The sequence below is a fragment of the Cuculus canorus genome, chromosome 13 (genome assembly GCF_017976375.1).
Source record: "Cuculus canorus isolate bCucCan1 chromosome 13, bCucCan1.pri, whole genome shotgun sequence".
NCBI lineage: Eukaryota > Metazoa > Chordata > Aves > Cuculiformes > Cuculidae > Cuculus > Cuculus canorus.
The window spans coordinates 12483031-12501045 of record NC_071413.1 but is presented as its reverse complement, the minus strand read 5'-3'; the positions used below and the strand labels follow the sequence as shown (position 1 = coordinate 12501045).

Here is an 18015-nt window from a genome sequence, read left to right as displayed (position 1 = left end):
GGAGGAGAAGGACCTGGGGGTGTTGGTTGACAGTGACTGAACATGAGCCAGCAGTGTGCCCAGGTGGCCAAGAAGGCCAATGGCATCTTGGCTTGGATCAGAAACAGCGTGACCAGCAGGTCCAGGGAGGTTATTCTCCCTCTGGACTCGGCACTGGTGAGACCGCACCTCAAATCCTGTGTTCAGTTCTGGGCCCCTCACCACAAGAAGGATGTTGAGGCTCTGGAGCATGTCCAGAGCAGAGCAACGAAGCTGGTGAGGGGGCTGGAGAACAAGTCTTATGAGGAGCGGCTGAGGGAACTGGAGTTGTTTAGCCTGGAGAAGAGGAGGCTGAGGGGAGACCTTATTACTCTCTACAGCTACCTGAAAGGAGGTTGTGGAGAGGAGGGAGCTGGGCTCTTCTCCCAAGTGACACAGGACAGAACAAGGAAGGCTAGCCTCGAGCTCCACCAAGGGAGAGTCAGGCTTGATATCAGAAAAAAATTCTTGACGGAAAGAGTCATTGGGTACTGGAACAGCTGCCCAGGGAGGTGGTCGAGTCCTTCCCTGGAGGTATTTAAGGAACGGGTGGATGAAGTTCTTAGGGACATGGTTTAGGGAGTGTTAGGAATGGTTGGACTCAATGATCCAGTGGGTCTTTTCCAACCTGGTGATTCTATGATTCTATAATATCAATGCTGATTTTTGTCTTTTTTCAGTTTCAAAGTGTCAATAATGATGATATGAATAAAAGGAAGTTTTGCATATTCCCATGCTACCTTATTGCCCATAGACAACTGGGAATTTTGTGTATTACTGTGTAAGCCAATCATTTTTAATGTCTTTCCAAACACATATATTTACAAGCAGAGAAGTGGAGGCTGAGAAGGGGAGAGAGTAACTGATCTGTGATCCTGGTACAGGAGTGTCAAACAGGGCAACGTGTATTCTATTGCCGACTCACTCAAATGAAATGCTGGTTGATCTTTATCTCGACTGAGCCAGAGTATCTTTAAAACAAATCTCTTGTTCCATAATAGGCACAGAGTTCAGTACTTTCCTATGCTGGGCAAATTGTTCCACGCTGAAACCACACATATCAAATGGCTATGCTGCTACAGTAGAAAGGACTCAAATGTTGCTTAAACTTGCTAATGTATACACTTGTGGGTTTGTTTTGGTTTTTTTCTTGTAGTGTCTAATTCTGCTTCTTTTTTTCTAATGGCTGTCTGGGATTGCATTTCTGTGTTGATGTTTTGTTCACTGTTTTATTTTCAGATGTTATTATTCCAAGAGCTCTCAGCCTTGCCAAATAAAAGAATATTGATTATTTTTCCGTTTTTGCAAAGTATCAAATAATGATGTTGAGATTAAATTAAAGTTGCCTCTAATACTGTGAAGATGTGGCTTTTAGCTAAAGATTTTGCTTCATTTTTTTTTTTTTTTTAATTTCATTCTAAAAAAAATTATGGCTGTATTTACTGCTGTCTCTCTGGCCTTATAGCTGACCACCCTCAATCTGGCAAAGCAGGAGTTTCAATAACACAATGGAAAATGTTCAGTCCCAGAGATATTTAATGTCCATTTTAAAGATTGAGACTTAATTGAAAAAGCAGTAAGATTTGGGACAGATTCTGCAACTGTTAATACATTTTCCAGAGTGAATTACAAAAGTAAATTAGCTGAAATAAAAATGTTGACTCAAGGAGTAGCGCATTTCTCAATGTGAGTAAGAAGGGCTCTCCTACTTTTAGTTACTTTCCATAAATGGCTGTGCTGTAATTATAGCATGTGTTAAGTTAGAGGCTTGGCTGGATAGGAATATTTATAAAAGCTGACATTTCAATAAATTGACCTGGTTTACAAGATTCTAAAGGAACAGCAAGAATGAACACCTGATATGGCAAGCATGTTAAAACAAATCAAACAAGAAGTTCTGATTTGTGAGCCCATGAGTACTCTTATGTAGTCAATGGAGAAAACAAATCAAATGCTTGTAAATGCTGTTTAAGGGCTTACACACAACTTGACTTGATTAGAAAACTAAATATTTAATTATTTGTGGTTTTGATTTTATGAATGTTGCTTTCCTTTACTTGTGCTCTCAAGATGTTTGACGTCTGGTGAGAAAAATTGTGGATGGTGTTTCCATGTGTGGTGCCCATTCAACAGATTTTGATCTTCATGCTATGCTCACATAGCTGTCTTCATGCTGGAATCCTATCAATGTCCATGGGAGTTTCTTAATGAAAAATACAGAAACTGAAATCTGAGATTAGAAATTTGGCCTTAGAGTTCAATTGAGTTTCCTCCCTTCGGCCAGTATGATGCCATCATCATTTTGGCCCCCTGCTGCTTTTAAACAATGTAGGCTTAAAACAAACCCAGATTCCAGTGTTGTCCTGTCAGTGTGACCACATTTGGAAGGTCCCTGTTAGTGTTTTTTTTCTTTCATGTGCTTTCCTTTTTTTTTATTTTTATTTTTTTTTAATAGTTTAAATTACACATGGGCTTGGTGGCAAGATTGTCAACAAGATTCTTAAGATCCATGTACTGGTGTGAGATGAATGGGTGTATTTGATACATCAGAGCGATTAGTCATGCCAAGCAAATGGCAAAGGAATTACAAGAGACTAAAACGGTTGGTGTGACAGACTTCTTGTGCCTTTGGTTATCAAGTCCAGAACTGTGCCACTGGGAGGAAAACGTGTGCGTCCTAAATGCTTTTTGTCTCTTTCAAAACTAAGCTCTCACTGAGGAGTAAGAGGATCGTTCTACGCAGAGTGCACTGTGACTTCCTTTAAAACTGTCATGGCCTAAAGCTTTACAGTAACGGAGGCTTTGTTCTCGTGGTGTTTGCGATGTGGGTGGTAAGGCAAAGTCAGGAGTGGTCTGAGACTGTGGCATGAGCTTAAAACTGAGAGAACTATAAAAAAAGCAAAGAAAAATGTGGTTGTATAATAGAAGCCGGGTGCTGTGGAAGAGAGAATTCCGCCACAGGAAGAGTAGGACACTGACTCGATGGTCTCGGTGGGTCTGCCCTGCAGCCCGTGGGAGGGGGCAGAGCAGCAGGAGGAGACTGCTTAGATGCACTCGCATGTGGGAAAAGTTATTTGGAGTGTGCAGCTATCAAGAGAAAATGTTTCCTCAGGCTTTTCGGTTTCTTCATGGTGTTGATAGAGACATGAATCCTTGATTCTCTCCTTTCAAGAAGTTACTGGTTTTGCTTTCACTGACTCCTTTTTTTTTTTCTGCGTAAATATAACGCGACAATCACTGTGACTTTGATACTGTTCTAATTATGGAGTTCGAAACTTCCCTTTGGTCTTGTAAGTGCCAGTAACACTTGCAGGTATGAATACTATAAAAAGTTAAAATATTTTGTATTTATGCTGGAGGTCTCCTTGGACAAGGGGAATCCACAGTGATATGATTTTGAATCTGCTTGGTGTTGAACACCCCATCGATTTTCCCCAAATCCACTGGCTTCTATGTCTCCCTGGAATGAAATGGCTAAATAAACCAGTGCAGTAAGTCACACACTCCAATGAAAGGCTGCAGCTACTGCTGCATGGATCCTCAAGTCCCGAGATGAGCTTAGGGACACAAAAAGCCATTCACATTACAAATTACTCTTTGCTTTTGAACTGTAAATTATCTTTATTATTAGGCTGGCCATGGTACTGCAATTATTAGGTGCCCTGTGTCTAAAGGTTTGAGCAATTAGAAGTCTGAGGTGACAGTCTTCTGCTACGGGGCGATAAAATATGTCCAGTCAAGACAAAGAGATGGTCTATATTCGTGTCTTCAGCATGTGTCACGAAAAGCCTGGAAGCTCTGCTGCTCTTAAATGTTTCAATTAGCCGTGACATGGCCACTGTGAACCCACAGATTTTCTATGTGTTGGTGTTAAGTTTTTATGAGGCTTTGCCCTCAGATTACCCATTTTCACAGCAATCTATAAATCTGAAACTGCAACATCTGATTAATTCTCCCAGAAGAAATAGTGAAGATCCAGATTTTTTCATTAATGAAGTTTGTGCTGTTCTGAGGTCTCATATATTTCAGCCATTGCTTTGCAGTTTTTTCCTATTCTAATCTCTTAGATACCAAGGGAGGCAGCAGTTTCAAAATCACTGATTTCTTCTGACCTAGAGAATTAGACTGAGTCTTCCTGTAGCACCATTTTGCAAGCTGACGACCGTTCTTTGTTGTTTTCAAAGTGAACAAAGCTGTAGCGTGCCATTATTATTTCTTCATTACAAGCAATTTCTTGGCATCACTTTGCTACCGAGTACTTTCTAGTCTTTGTTTTCTACACTGTATTCCAAATTAAATGCCATGTGCCTTTGCATATCTTTTTTGAGTTTTGATTTCGAATTAAGCCAAAAATGTAAAATGAAATGGAACTGAATCTGCTACATATTTCCTGCTGTCAGATGGAAAAATCTCAGAGATAAATACACCTTCACCCTTCCCAGATAGAGAAGCTGAGGCACAGATGCCTACTTAAAGGTATTCTGGTGGCAGATGGAGAAGAAAATTTCTCTATGTCTGTCTTATCTGTTGAAGAAAGCTAGATGATGTGGCATTTTCTTCAACAAAGAAATTCTTTCACTATAGTATTAGATAAATTAGCTGACTGATAAAAAGATAGAGAAGAATCCAGATGTTATGTGTAGAAAGATCATTTCAAATAGCTTGTGAGCTATTGAAGTAAAACCTCCAGGGTTCTGTGGCACAAAGGGCTCCAAAAGGAGTGTCGGAAGAGCAATGAGATTTGTATGTTTTAGTCTATAATTCTCATGTAAAGATCAAAAGCCGCACGGGCTGGGTAACATTAGCCCATAGGAAGTATTTTATCAAGGGTTTTAAATGATTTTTTTTTTTTTTTATGTGGCAATACCATGGCAGTGGTGTTAAATTCCTGTTGCGTGGGATAATGCTGAAGTAAAGGCACCGTCCTCCAGATATTCTTTGCGGCCTTAACCTGAGGTGAGGGTTAAGGTTCCTGAATTACCCAAAACAACAAGCTTAGAGGGCCATTCATCTAGGTCTGGTTTAGCCGTTTTACACTTGCCATCCTTTGTCCGTTCAGTGGGTACTTACCTTGGAGATGAGGCAAGATTTGCTGTTTTCTTACCTCTCTGTGGTACCCGACCAACATACACAGGAATGCTTTTGAAACACAGGGATGAACACAGTCAATGAAACAGGTCAAACTGTGGCCCATAGATCACTGACGAGCCTCTAGAAAGAAAGCATTGAAAATCCAGGAAAGGTGCTCTGTAGGACAGTGGTCTGTAAAATGCCTTTTTTGGTTCAATATGAAGGTTGCAAACCTGTGGCCAGAATGGCTTTTCTTTGTCTTTCTGTTCTCATCAGGTCTGAATCCTTATGTTTTCATATTCTCTGTGTGGATTTCCCCTAACAGCTATCCTGAGACAAATGATTGCATTCTGCCAGAATACTAAATACGTTTTGGGATGCAAGAGCAATGGAGATGAACACTAGGGCAACTCAAGAAAGGAGAAAGTCAAATTTATTGCATTTGTGAACAACCTGATAACATACCAAGAGTAGATAGTTTCGTGACCAATTTGATAAGCTTTGCTTATAATTGATAAGAAAGAAAAGAGCCCATTCAGTTCAAATTATGCAGACTTTATAGGAATCTGGATCTTTTCCTTGCTTTCAGTATTCTGTGAAACAAAGCAGATGAATGTAGGTGTTTCCTTCACATGTGTTTTATGCAATTAGTGTTTTGTGTTTCTTTTAGGGGTTATATAGGTTTATATAAAAGCTATTTACCACATTACTCTGGTCAGCAATGGAGAGCCTGAAGCTGCCTGCCATGCTTTTCCAACCATGTTATGCATATTGGTAGGAGTGCCTGTCATCTCAGATCTCATACCAAATCTACAACTGCTTCATTTAAATTCTGCTTCCATTTGTTGTTCCTTCATATTCCTTAAGTATTGTACTTTATAGAAATCCATACTACGAATGCATATATTTTGAAACTGTGTTTGCTTTTGATTGATTGTTTGGAAATACGTTGACTGATCAGCTGCATAAAGTTCCTGGTGACGATGCCATCTAGTAGTTCTATCATAGCTGTCCCCATATATATCAGACTTCCTTAAACAAAATAAATGTGAATCACTGAATTGAGTTTGTTTTCTTTTTAGTCCAACTATCTTTTCCAGTAATGAACACTATCCCTCCCACTTTGCACTTTGCTTTTTCAGCGAAGGTTTTAGTGTTGATAAACTCTGCCTCCTCTTCCCTGTCTCAGTGCTTCCATCCCAGTAATTCTAGAAAGGTATTTCTCATTGATGTGGCTCTTTTTCTTGCCTGCAATGATATAAGCTGTCAGTCACTGGATTTCTAGCAATGATACTAATAGTACCATTGAAATTTTGGTGGTTCCGTTCTTTTAAAACTTTCCTACTACTCGCGTGCTGCCTCTCAGCAGATGCCTACGGTAGGACAGTTGATTTCCTTTCCTTTTTTTAATGTAAAGGGAATGAAAGACTAGACGCATGTGCAAGCACAGGAAGCCTTTGTTCCTTGTATCATTCCCCTCTTCTACAAGTGCCAACATTAGGGAAAATTCAAGGGTTCCTATGATTGCTCTTTAGCAGTGAGGATCATTCACCTGACTAATGGATGTGGGTTATAAACCCAAGTAAACTATCAGCTGCACTGTTACAGCCTCAGAACTACATTGTTTTACAGGGCCATTAGATATCAAAGCGGTACTTCTAGGTTAGTGAATCAATAGTTAAAGAGAGCAGAGTCACTGCATTTTTGTCAGACCTAGATGCCTGTCTTCTCTTCCCAGAAGAGTCGTACATGTTGGAAGTTGTCTATCTTCAAGCCAGCCTCCTGCAGTTTGTAAATAAGATCATGTGAATATTCATCTCTCGTATCAACTGCCCAACAGGCATAACGGGAAAATACTCAGCATACAAAATTTAGAATATGAAATGTATATCACTGGATTCGGACGTATCAACATTTTTACGTATCCCTTCTTTTCTGTATTCCTCAGCTTTCCATAACTATGGTTGTACTACTCCTCTCTCTGTTCAACAGAGCCCATTTCCCTTCTTCGTCTCTTCCTTGTTGGCAGCCCCCTCTGCAGATTATTACAAGCTGTTTCTCTCAAAGTGTATAACAGATTAACATAAGTTAAATCACAGGAATTGTTTCTAGTCTATATTTATCTTCAAACTTGCTGCTTCTGCTTCAGGTGTGAAGATATTCTTGCAGGCCTGAAATCTTATTCATTTTTTTTTCCCAAATACAGCTGTAGATCTAGTAAGATAAGTCCCTCTGCTCTGCAAACTTTGCCTCTCCTTAAGACATGTGAGATTCTTTTTCCTACATTGGGGATCATATCAGACAGGTCTGTAGTAGAGCAGTAAGTGTTTTGTGACCATGGTCACCCCAGCAGATCAGTGCTGCCTTGACTCTAGAAATGTATGCATTGTGAATGATATCATTGTTAGAAAAGTCATGCTTTGATAAAGACACAAAAAAAAGCTCGGCTCATGCAGGGTGTAGAAGGGGGATCTGCATCATTAAACTGATTAGAATGCTCCAGAGGATCCTGGGTTTTGTAGAGGACTTACTGTGGCCCTTCTAAAAAGGCCAGTGAGTTCCTCAGTCCCTTGTTTAATTCAACAAATCTTTTTTTCTTTTCCTCTTTATTTCTTTATCCCTCACAATCCATTGCTCCTTTCCCCTGCCAGCTGGCTCCCTCAGCTGCTCCATTGATCTCTCAGCCACTCTGGCACTCCTGATATCAGACACAGTGGGAGGCAGAGTAGCTCAGAGATCAGCAAACCTGCAGACAGACCAATATGAGTGAATCCCAGAGCCCCAGCGAAAAAAACTGAATTTGTTCTTTTGCTCTCTCTCTCCTGTAGCAACAGTTCTTGAAATGGTAGATTTGCAATCAAGAGTCTGGTGCTTTTAGTAATGATAGAAATAGCTCTAATATTTCATCTACTTTCTGCAGTTGTTTTTGCAGGGTTAGTGTTCTGACTATGCTGTGAGAGCCACACATCTTATTGTCATGAGAGAGAGTCCCCGAGTCTGTTAAAAGTCTTGGACAGTTCTGAATACCATGTCACTGCAGGATCAGCGTTTGCAAAATGTAATACTTCAAGTCTGAGAGGTACTTAAGAATCAGTATAGTGTAGAGCAGGAAAGTTGCAAGAGCAGATTTTAAAGATGGTCACGATGAATTACATCTTTTTTTTCACTTTGTTGGATGATTTGTTGTTTAGGCTCTGTAAAACAAATGGCATGGCAAGGATAAATTCAGACATGTCAGAATGATTTTACATAACCATGTACACTTTCTATCCCCTCGAAGGTGGAAGGAAAAGGTGGCAGAGATAAGCTGCAGCAATTTAGCAGACGTAACTGCATTTGTTTCTGTTGTCACTTATGGTTAGGTACTGCAGGTCCATATTCATGCTAAAGATCAGAATGTCAGTAGCTCTCATTTTGACAGCTCTCGAGCAGCAGCTGAATTTATATTTACGTTTTGACTCTAATGTACAGCACAAGTGGAGGTGCAATGCAGTGACTGTTCATTGAAAATAGGTGTAGTAAGCATGGCCCCAAAGCTTTTATAGACAGTGATAACTTTTGTTGCCAGAAGTACCAGTCTATATTATCTCCCTTCTCCTCCCCCCATCCGTCTTTCCTTATATGACTACACCAGCTTGTTGGAGACAAACTGGATAAGCCATTTTATTCACTAAAGAAATTGGAAGTAATGAAAGATCATTTGTTATAACGCCATATCCTAGTTTACAATAAAACCAGATCACAATAGTGTTGTTGTTCTTCTCATGAGAAGATCTGTGAGTGTTTTACAAGGATTATTTGTGTTATTAACATTCTGTCCAGATGCAGAACTTTGCTTGAGTCTACCCAGCAGATCTGTGGTGGAATCAGAAATAGCTGTATCATCATCCTGTGCTGTGTGCATTAGTGAGTAAACAGTAAGCCAAAGAACTCCAGGTTTTGGAAGTTCAAAATCTGAATGTGGATTAAAATTTTGCACGTGATTCCTTTTTCTTTCTCAGTGTCTGTAGGAGTTGATCACCCATCTGGTGATCACCCATCTGGTGATCACCCATCTGGGTGATCAACATCAATATAAGCATTTCACAGATTGATTTGCTGAATAAATATATCCTCAGTGGCAAAAAAAGAGTGTCATTAGAGTAACCCACTTATTCATAAGGAGTTGCAGGAATGGAGTATGCTAGAAGGGGAGGAGAGTAGTAGTACATTGTTATAAATGGCCTTAAAATTATCCTGAATATTGCATAAGTGGTATTGGTAACAGCTTAAGTATATTTCCGTAGGTGTTTCTTTATACTTACATATTAATCAGTAGATACCTAAGATGTTATGTTACTAGAATGTCTGCAGTGTTCATGTTTTATTGACAGACTATCGTATCCAAAAAAGTTGCCAGACATTATGGAAAATTAATTTGCATGGGATTAATGAAATGCAGTATTTCTTATTTTGCCAGAAGTTTTATTTATAGCAGGATGTATTGGTTTGGGTTAGAAAGGACCCTAAAGATCACCCAGTTCCACGCCCCCTGCCATGGGCAGGGACATTCTTTGCAGCCCTGCAACTGTTAAGTGTACAGTGCCAGAGTAACCCTGCAGCTGATGTGCTCTTGCCTCTTATTTCCTGGTAGTTATGGGTCATTCCCGTGCTTCAGCCTTCTTTTGCTTGTGATTCCTTTCAGCAATCTACCCTAATTTTCACGGAACTACAGGCACTTCTGCTTTCCGGTGTGCACCTTCCTGTGCAAGAAACTGCTGCGTGAGCTGCATCAGAGTGGAGGATGTGTAAATGGCCTCTCGGAAGCTGCCTTTCCTCACCTGGAAATTGTGCCTGCCTCCTGCTAGGTCCTACTCAGTTCTGGGCCTCTGTTGATATCCCCTTCACTCCATTTCTTCTTTGTAGGTCAGAAAGAGGAGGCTTCTCTTTCTGAGATACCAAGAGGTTTTTCTGCTCAATGCACATATGAGGATATACTTTGGTATCCACCACTCCCAGTGTTCAAATTTATAATCTAATGACTTGGGTGACAGAGCACTGCAACAGGCTGCCCAGAGAGTTTGTGGAATCTCTTTCTTTGGAGATATCCAAACCCCAACTGGACGTGTTCCTGTGCAACTTGCTCAAGGTGAAACTGCCTTAGCAGGGAGTTGGACTACCTGATCTCCAGAGGTCCCTTCCAACCCCTACCATTCTGCTATTCTGTGACTTGTACTAACAACATCCGAATTCTTGAGTTCCAATCTAAATTTTTTGATGCAATCCTACCATAAAAAGTATTCACCATTGCACAGGTCAGTTTTTTAATTAGATTTTCCTACAATGGATTTATGCATAATTTTTGCATAAAATTTTTTTCATGTAAACATCTAAATCTCAAAATGAAGTGCACTTAATGCAATGTTAAGTTTATAGTGGCGGTTTTCCCAGAAGATAGTTATCCTTTCAAAAATTAGCATCTATTTGTAAGCAGCGTTAGCAGTATTCCAGTTCATATAATTCAGTAGAATCTCTGATCTCTTCAAGGCATCTTCAGATGGGGATTTCTGTTGCTGATGGGAGACAGCTATAACTTTGCGCCTATGTTATTGAATCTTAAAGGTATGGAAAGTTCTGATTCTCTAAAATAATACTTTGAAAATTCCTTAGAATCCTGTTTTATAAATGCAGAGCTGTAGAGAGAATTTTTCAAAACATAATCTTTTATGAAATCTATCCAAATTTGAAAATTTTGACCCCCAAATACCTTCAAAAATGTCAGGTTTTGAGTGAAATGGGGGTAAAACCTGAGTATAGAATTAAAAAGCCCACACAGCTTATTTTTTTTTTTTTTTTAAAAAAATATGTAAGAGTAAATATGTGGATTTTCAGAAAAAAAGATCAATGCAGATCATGCCTTGTTAGTCAGAGAAACTGAATTGTCCAGAAATTCTAGCCTAATTTTGGGGGGAACTTACAAAACCAAACAACAACAGCAACAAAACAACAACCAAAAAAACCACAAAATAAAAGAAAAATGAACAAGAAAAGAAACCCCACCCTAATAGATTGCTTCAGTATTAATTCTTCAATGAGAGGAAGAATGGTTTGGAGAATATGATCTCCTCATATTAAGACGGAAAAAAAGTTGAGAGGCTAATCATACATACAATAACTATTTTGTGTAACAATCTCATTCTAAAACCATGACAAAACAAATTAAGCATGAAAAGATTGTTGGATTTGGGGGAGCTCTTTTGTTTGTTTGTTCATCTTTGGTCTTATTCCCTTTTTAACCAAAATAGAGCGTATTTTCTATTGCTTGGCACGTAGGATATCTACAGAAATGTCACTTAGAGATGCAGGTAGTATGCTTTAGCTACCTGTGAGAACTAGTGATATAGCAAACACGATGGTGATCCTCACTCACCTTTCAGAGCGTGGTCTGCCTTTGCGACCTTAGTTCAAGTAACACAGCTGCAAAACACAAGAGCTCTGGAGGGACAGGGATGATGGTTTGTTTTACTGTCTTTTAGTTTATTTAGCAAACTAAAATAACAGTTGCTTTGTAGTCAACTTTGGTGGACAGATAAACAATAGTGACAATTTCATATGATGTATATAGACAGAAGAGGTTAGCTGCAACCCATGAGTGATGGAGCTTGTCATATTCCCTTCTCCAGTAATGCACAAGGTTAGAAATCAATGTCTTAATCATAGGCAGCTCTGGGCAATTCAGATATATCACACACAAACAGGCTTCTAATTACATTTAAGAAATACATATCATACATATATAAACTGACATAAATATCAGAGTGGTGTTGCTAGCTGTCAAAATGGATAAGTATAATTCCCTCAGTGGCCCTTGACAGGTTCAATACCTGCTACGGAGGTGCTATGAACAGCATTATACGGCTGATTGAGTTATGACAGCTCTAACCCAACAGGGAAGCGAGGCAGGAAGGAATAGCCTGGGTTGCAGACAAATGATGATAAAGTGATCACTTTAAAGAACAATCTCCATAATATTTCATGCTCGCTGCACGGTGTAAAGGCAGCCTTGACTGCGGGGCTAACTGCTCTATCAATTGATTTGATTCACTGCTGCAGCTACTCCCAGTCATAATATTTCAAATAAATGGTACCGTGGATAGAAATAATATCTGCATCAATATTAACCCTGAAAGGACTAATGGACACAAGCTATAATTTCCTGGACACCCTAATAATGCATTGTGACTGAGCTTGGCATGGGGTGTTTTTTCTGGGTTTTTGGTGGTGGTTTGTTTTGCTTTTTTTTTTTTTCCCTTTAAATAAAACAATGTATTGTTTACTTAAACTTTCCTTTTATGCCCATGAAGAAGCTCTGCAGCTCAGGCCTCATTCACAGCCCCAAGTCTAATTTTAAAGGAATTTCTATGTTATTTTCAAGTGTTTGTTTACACCGAATGTCTTGTATTAAAATTACATTAAATATCTGAGAGAAAAGGCATGATAAGCGTTTTTGGACGTGTTTATTACATCTCATTTATGTGTGCATGTGTATACATACAGAAAGAGGGTTTATTGCTGAAATTATTTAGTAAGATGCATTTAAAACAAACAGAAAGGAGGTTAAAATTAATTATAAATGAAAATAGAGTCAACAAAGTATTTTCTGGAAGCACAAGAAACCAGTAAATTCTAATGATTATACAGGATGTTAGGTTTTTTTTTTTCCTTTAGAAATAATAATAATAATAAATAGGGCATGAGACAGGCTTAACATGTAAGATGTACACGTGAATTTATAGGTTCATAATCTTAAATCAAACCTGATTTCTATTTTCCATGCAGTTTTTCACAGACTCTGTAACATAATGGATGTTTATTCTGTTCTTTCATTCATAACACCCTGTTGACATTTAAGTCCCTTTTAAAGATCTGCTGTGTTTATTGTGAATCAAGTTGACATGTATGAATTGTATAATTTTATTATTGTTATTCTTTTTCCGCTACTCTCTGACAACTTGACTGCCTTTGGATTGTGCATTTTTAAGGTCGGAGCCAAGTATTTAGAAACTGTTTAAAGAAATATTATTTATACATGTTGAAAAGAAATAGTCTGAATAGGTTTAGAGAACTCTTTCTGTGATTATTAGTCCGTATCTGTATAAAGATTGTCCTCATCAGGTACCTTGTTTTTTCTTATTTGTCCCTTAAACATTTACTGTGAATCAGAATGGGAGATACTTAGGTTTGAATCTCATAAGGCTTGTTGATATTTAAAGCTTAAGCAGAAGTATTTTGTGAACAGTCCTTAGTGAATGCTCCAACTGCAGCACTTCACCAACCTCTGAAGTAGTCTTAAATAGGCTTCAAAGGAATTCAGATTATAGTTTTCCAGAAGATCTGGGGAATATTTTTATTTCTTAGGTTGCAGAATACAACCCGGGGGTTCCAACTGGGATTAGAAGGCTGGCTTGAATCTAAAATTGAAATTGAAGGTTGTGGAAGGTTAGCTTTGACCTAACTCCACTATTCCTACACGGCTAATATGCCTCAACAGAACAATGTTTTCATTCATTCTAAACATGGATAAACAAGCAAGTCCTGTCGTGTTTGCTGCTTGCTAGCATGCTTACCTACAGATCAATATCAAATTTTACCAGAAATGAAAGCACATGGCTTTTCTCATGTATTTTTTGTTGTTCTGCATTTTATTTGGAGCCTACGCCAACAGTAGTCACTTTTATGTTATCACTACTCACTCATTACCCAAAATCCTGCTGGAAGTCATATTTTCCCAAGAAAAACTGAAACCAATATTTCACCTTTCCTGCTCGCTTTCTCTCCCCTTCCCAAAAAATTTTCTTCCTCATCTCTCACAGTGCATGACAGTTGTTTTGTTTCTCCATTTCAGTCCATTTCCTCTAACTTCATCTCCACCTTTTTATACTTGTTTTTATTCTGACCATCTTTCACATGCATCTCTGGACTGGGTTAACCCTTCATCATACAAATGCAATTTAACCTTGTCTATCTAAAAAACATTCTTGGCCTCTTTTCTAGCACTTCTACTCATTGTTTTCCTTCTCTGCTCTAACTTTGTTGAACTACTTTCTGTTGATGTTCTCCTCTAAATCAATTTCAGGCTTTCTCACTTGATTGCAATGAATCAGTCCTTATAGAAGTGTAAAAGAGTTTGTGTTGGAAGGGCCCTTTAAAGGTCCTCTAGTCCAGCCCCCCTGCATTGAGCAGGGAGGTTGCACTACCTCTTTATCTTCTTGTGTGTATCCATTGCTTGCACTTTGGTATTCTTTTTGCGTCTTATCTCTGAGATATGGAGGTAGCCCACTGATAGAAATCAACAACTGTCCCTAGTCAGAAATCTCACAGATTTAATTCTCCGTTCTTTGAAGTATAATACTGGCCTGTCACCACCTAGTGTTTCTCCATGGGTGTTCAAAGTATTAAAGTGGAGCTTGGAACTTCTTTTGAAAAAGAGTGGCGCTCTTTTGAAAACAGTGGAGCTTGGAACTTCTTTTTGAAAAGAACCAAACTTCTTTTCAGCGTATCTGATGTTGCCTGCAGTGTCCAACATCCTGGTCACATTCTGTCACTGTCCCTTAGCCCAGTATCTAATGGCCAGGACATGTTTTGGTCTTATTATTTTGGAAATCCATTTCTGAAGGAGAGCTTGTACTGTCCCATCTGTGGCTTAAATTCCTTTTTCCAGATTATCACCATCCTCTGTTGTTTATTGCATACTAAACTTTGCTTGAAATATGGTATTACTTCACTTGCACGTGATCAGAAATGTTTCGCAAAGCTGGATCACTTGGAAGACTTCTCCCTCTCCTCTTTGTTTTTCTTCAATTAGATCCATAACACTTGTAGCACTGTAGCAGTACAAGTAATCAAGACAATGTAATTTCTACACCAGAAATAGCTGTGAGACAGTCTTATGGATTAATACAGCCACTCTAAACTTAAGGGGGAAAAAAGTAATTTTTTTCTTTTAAAATATTAATTATTTAGGGAATTTAACTACCACAGTAGAGCCTGAGACTTAATATCAGTTTCAGATGTGATAAAACAAAACACTGCTTCTGGACTGGGCCAGCAATATGCTTTTTAACACTGATAAATTATGGAGTTGCAACCATTTTCCAGCTAATGTAGATGAAAAGTAAATATGTGATGATAACTGAAATGCATCCTTTTACAGTATTGTAAATGAGGAGGTGGAAAGACCCTCAATATTTTAAGGGCCAAAGAAAACCAATGAGAGCAGCTTTAAAGATTAATTCCTTATGTCTAGTTTAAAACAAGATTAAATTAGCTTGCGTGAGCTGCTGTTAGCAGATGCACTATTACATTATGCATGATTCTTGACTGCTCGTAGCGTGAACAAACTGTGCAGTGTTCCATTAGTGATTTTCAATGCTGTGCTAAGCTTTAAGTCACATAGACAGGCTGCTGTATTGGGTTTACTTTGTGGATGTGTTTTCCAGGCAATTTCACAACCTACCTGATCACTGTTATTGATTGAACGGGTTTGAAATGGATAAAAGAATTAACCTGTGTAAGGGTAACAGAATGGGGTATATACAGTATCCTATATACTTAGGAAAATCCATAGTACTCCAATGTAGAAAATTTAACCAGACAAGGCAAAACTATCTTCCCGTCTGCATCGATACTTATGCTCCCTCCAGTGTAAGACATTATACTAATAGTATATGCCTATGCTTATGTGCTTATAATGTGTTTTTTCCTTTGATACTTCTCTTTCTACTGTCCTCTGTAACCTTGTGGACATCTTCATAGGCATACTGTAAAACAAGCTTAGGAACTCCTGAAAAGGTATATTTTTCTCCTCCCTTGCCCACTTTTGAAGGGAGAAACATGGGCAGCTACAGAAATTTAGAAACCTATGTTTGGTCTTCAAGCTTTAGACACATTCCTGTTTTCTGTCGCTTGCACTCTGACTGACCATCTTGTCCCTCTGCTAGTTCTATAAATTTCTGCTTTCGTGTTCATTGTGTCTGGTCCTCTGCCTAATACGTGAATGGAAGATAATGGCCTCAGCAGTCTCCATCTCTGACTTATGACATTTTCCCACCCTCTTCCACTTTATATCAGGAAGATATGCATGCACACACATTCTTGATGCCTTTATCTCATCACACTTACTTTTCATGGATAAATGGTACTTCTTTTGGAATTTTAGTTAATCTTTCTACTATTAAAGAAATGCTTGTCGCTGAAAACTTAAGAAGCCCAAGCTTGTCAAATATTTTTGTTGGGGAAAAAATGATGTTATTTGAAATCTTTCTCAGAAATACTACTGAAACTATTATCGGAGTTGTTATTTATGCTTAAAACTCACGTAGTGAGGTTTTATGTTTTACTTCTGTCATATGACTAGGTTCAGGAAATAAGCTTTACTGTAGCTTCTGTTGTATTATGCTTGTTTCTTCAGCACCAAAAGAACATTAAACATACCAAACCTCTGTCCTTCCGGGAATTCCTGCCGCCTCAGCCAGCTCCTTTTCCTTCTTGGCTAACAGTCACTATTCACAAACTCCTCTAAAGAAAAAGCCACCCAGAATGGCATTTCTGCCTCTTCTTTCAAGAATCCCAGGAGACTTCAGGAAGAAAAAGGTGAGTAGCAACAATGCTGCTTAGTCTAGATTTATCCCTCAAGAAAGGAAAGAAAAAGAGAAAGAAAGTGGCCCACGATGCCATTTTAGAATGCACATCCCATCTAATACTTCCAGGGTGAAATTCTAATAGAATCAATTCATATTTTGATATGAATTTAAAATGCAAATGTCTTTTTTTTTTTCCTTGTGAGAGTTAGAAATTTCAAAAACTTGTTCTATTTTGGAATTAATCCTGCTTTCAATAATTTCCTAAAATATGCAGTAAAATTATTGGTAAACTGTATTAGGGGGGTGGTCACAAGGAGCAGTATATGGTGAGGTGGTCCAGTTATTCTTTTGTGTAGAGCTGCGACCAAAGTCAGTCTCTCTCTTTGCAAATATTAAATTGTTTAATTTTGCAGTGATTTCACCAACAGCCTAATTTTTATGTCAGTGCCTGAGCCAGCAGCATGGAGCATGGAAATTCATTACTAATTTCAGCCCCAACAGTCACTTCTTCTATGCCCTTATTCTCTGTAGACTTTCCTTGTAAAATGAGCGTTACAGTGGTTGCTCAGTGAACTAAATGCTGTATTAGCTAATGGCTTTAATGTGAACTAATAGAGTTACACAAAACTGGTGGCATTTCTTGGAGGTAAAATTGATTGCAAAGTTACTACATGACTTCAAAATCCTGTTATTATTGTTTAAAGAAACAATAATTCAAGACTTGATTTTCACTCAAGCCAAGGGACATAGAAATTAGAAAAAAGACAAATCAGTCACATGGCTTTACATATGAACTCTTTCTGCTAAAATCTCTGCCCAGAGAGGATCAACTTGGGTGGCAAGGTCAGTAGGGTGATAGAGCTGGCTAACAGAGTCACTGCTTCACCAATGCATGCTGTCCAAGCACTGTGGAACAGTCGCCAAATCCCAGCATGATGACGACAGTTCCAACAGAGGTGTTAGCAATATGCAGAAGAACACTGCTAACAGAAAAAAATATGCCTCCCTGAAATGCTAGTATTGCTAGAAGGGAAAACAATATTCTACTTCACAGACATTTAAGAGAGACCCGTGCAATTTCTAGGCGGTCAATGTAAACAAATATTCCCACAGAAAGCAAATACTTTGTAAAAACCTCACTCTCCACATTAAGCAGTTTCAGGGCAATGTAGTAGATACTGAATCAAAGACCACTAAAGTTCTTTATTGCTAGGGGAGCGAAAAGGTCCAAATATTGCTTGGCAAATTACCGTTTGCTAGGGGCACTATTACCAGTTGACACAATCATTGGTCAGCAAATTGGTCA

The 18015-nt window shown here is 38.7% G+C and overlaps 1 long non-coding RNA gene across 3 annotated transcripts in view; it reads left to right on the top strand.

Annotated features, from left to right (window-relative positions):
- The window catches only part of LOC128853540 (uncharacterized), a 171866-nt gene that overhangs the window by 34588 nt on the left and 119263 nt on the right, over positions 1-18015 (top strand). For all 3 annotated transcript variants that reach the window (XR_008452139.1, XR_008452140.1, XR_008452141.1), the window contains exons 4-5: positions 10615-10689; positions 16538-16719. This is a non-coding gene — a long non-coding RNA (uncharacterized LOC128853540). The remainder of the gene's footprint in view (positions 1-10614; positions 10690-16537; positions 16720-18015) is intronic.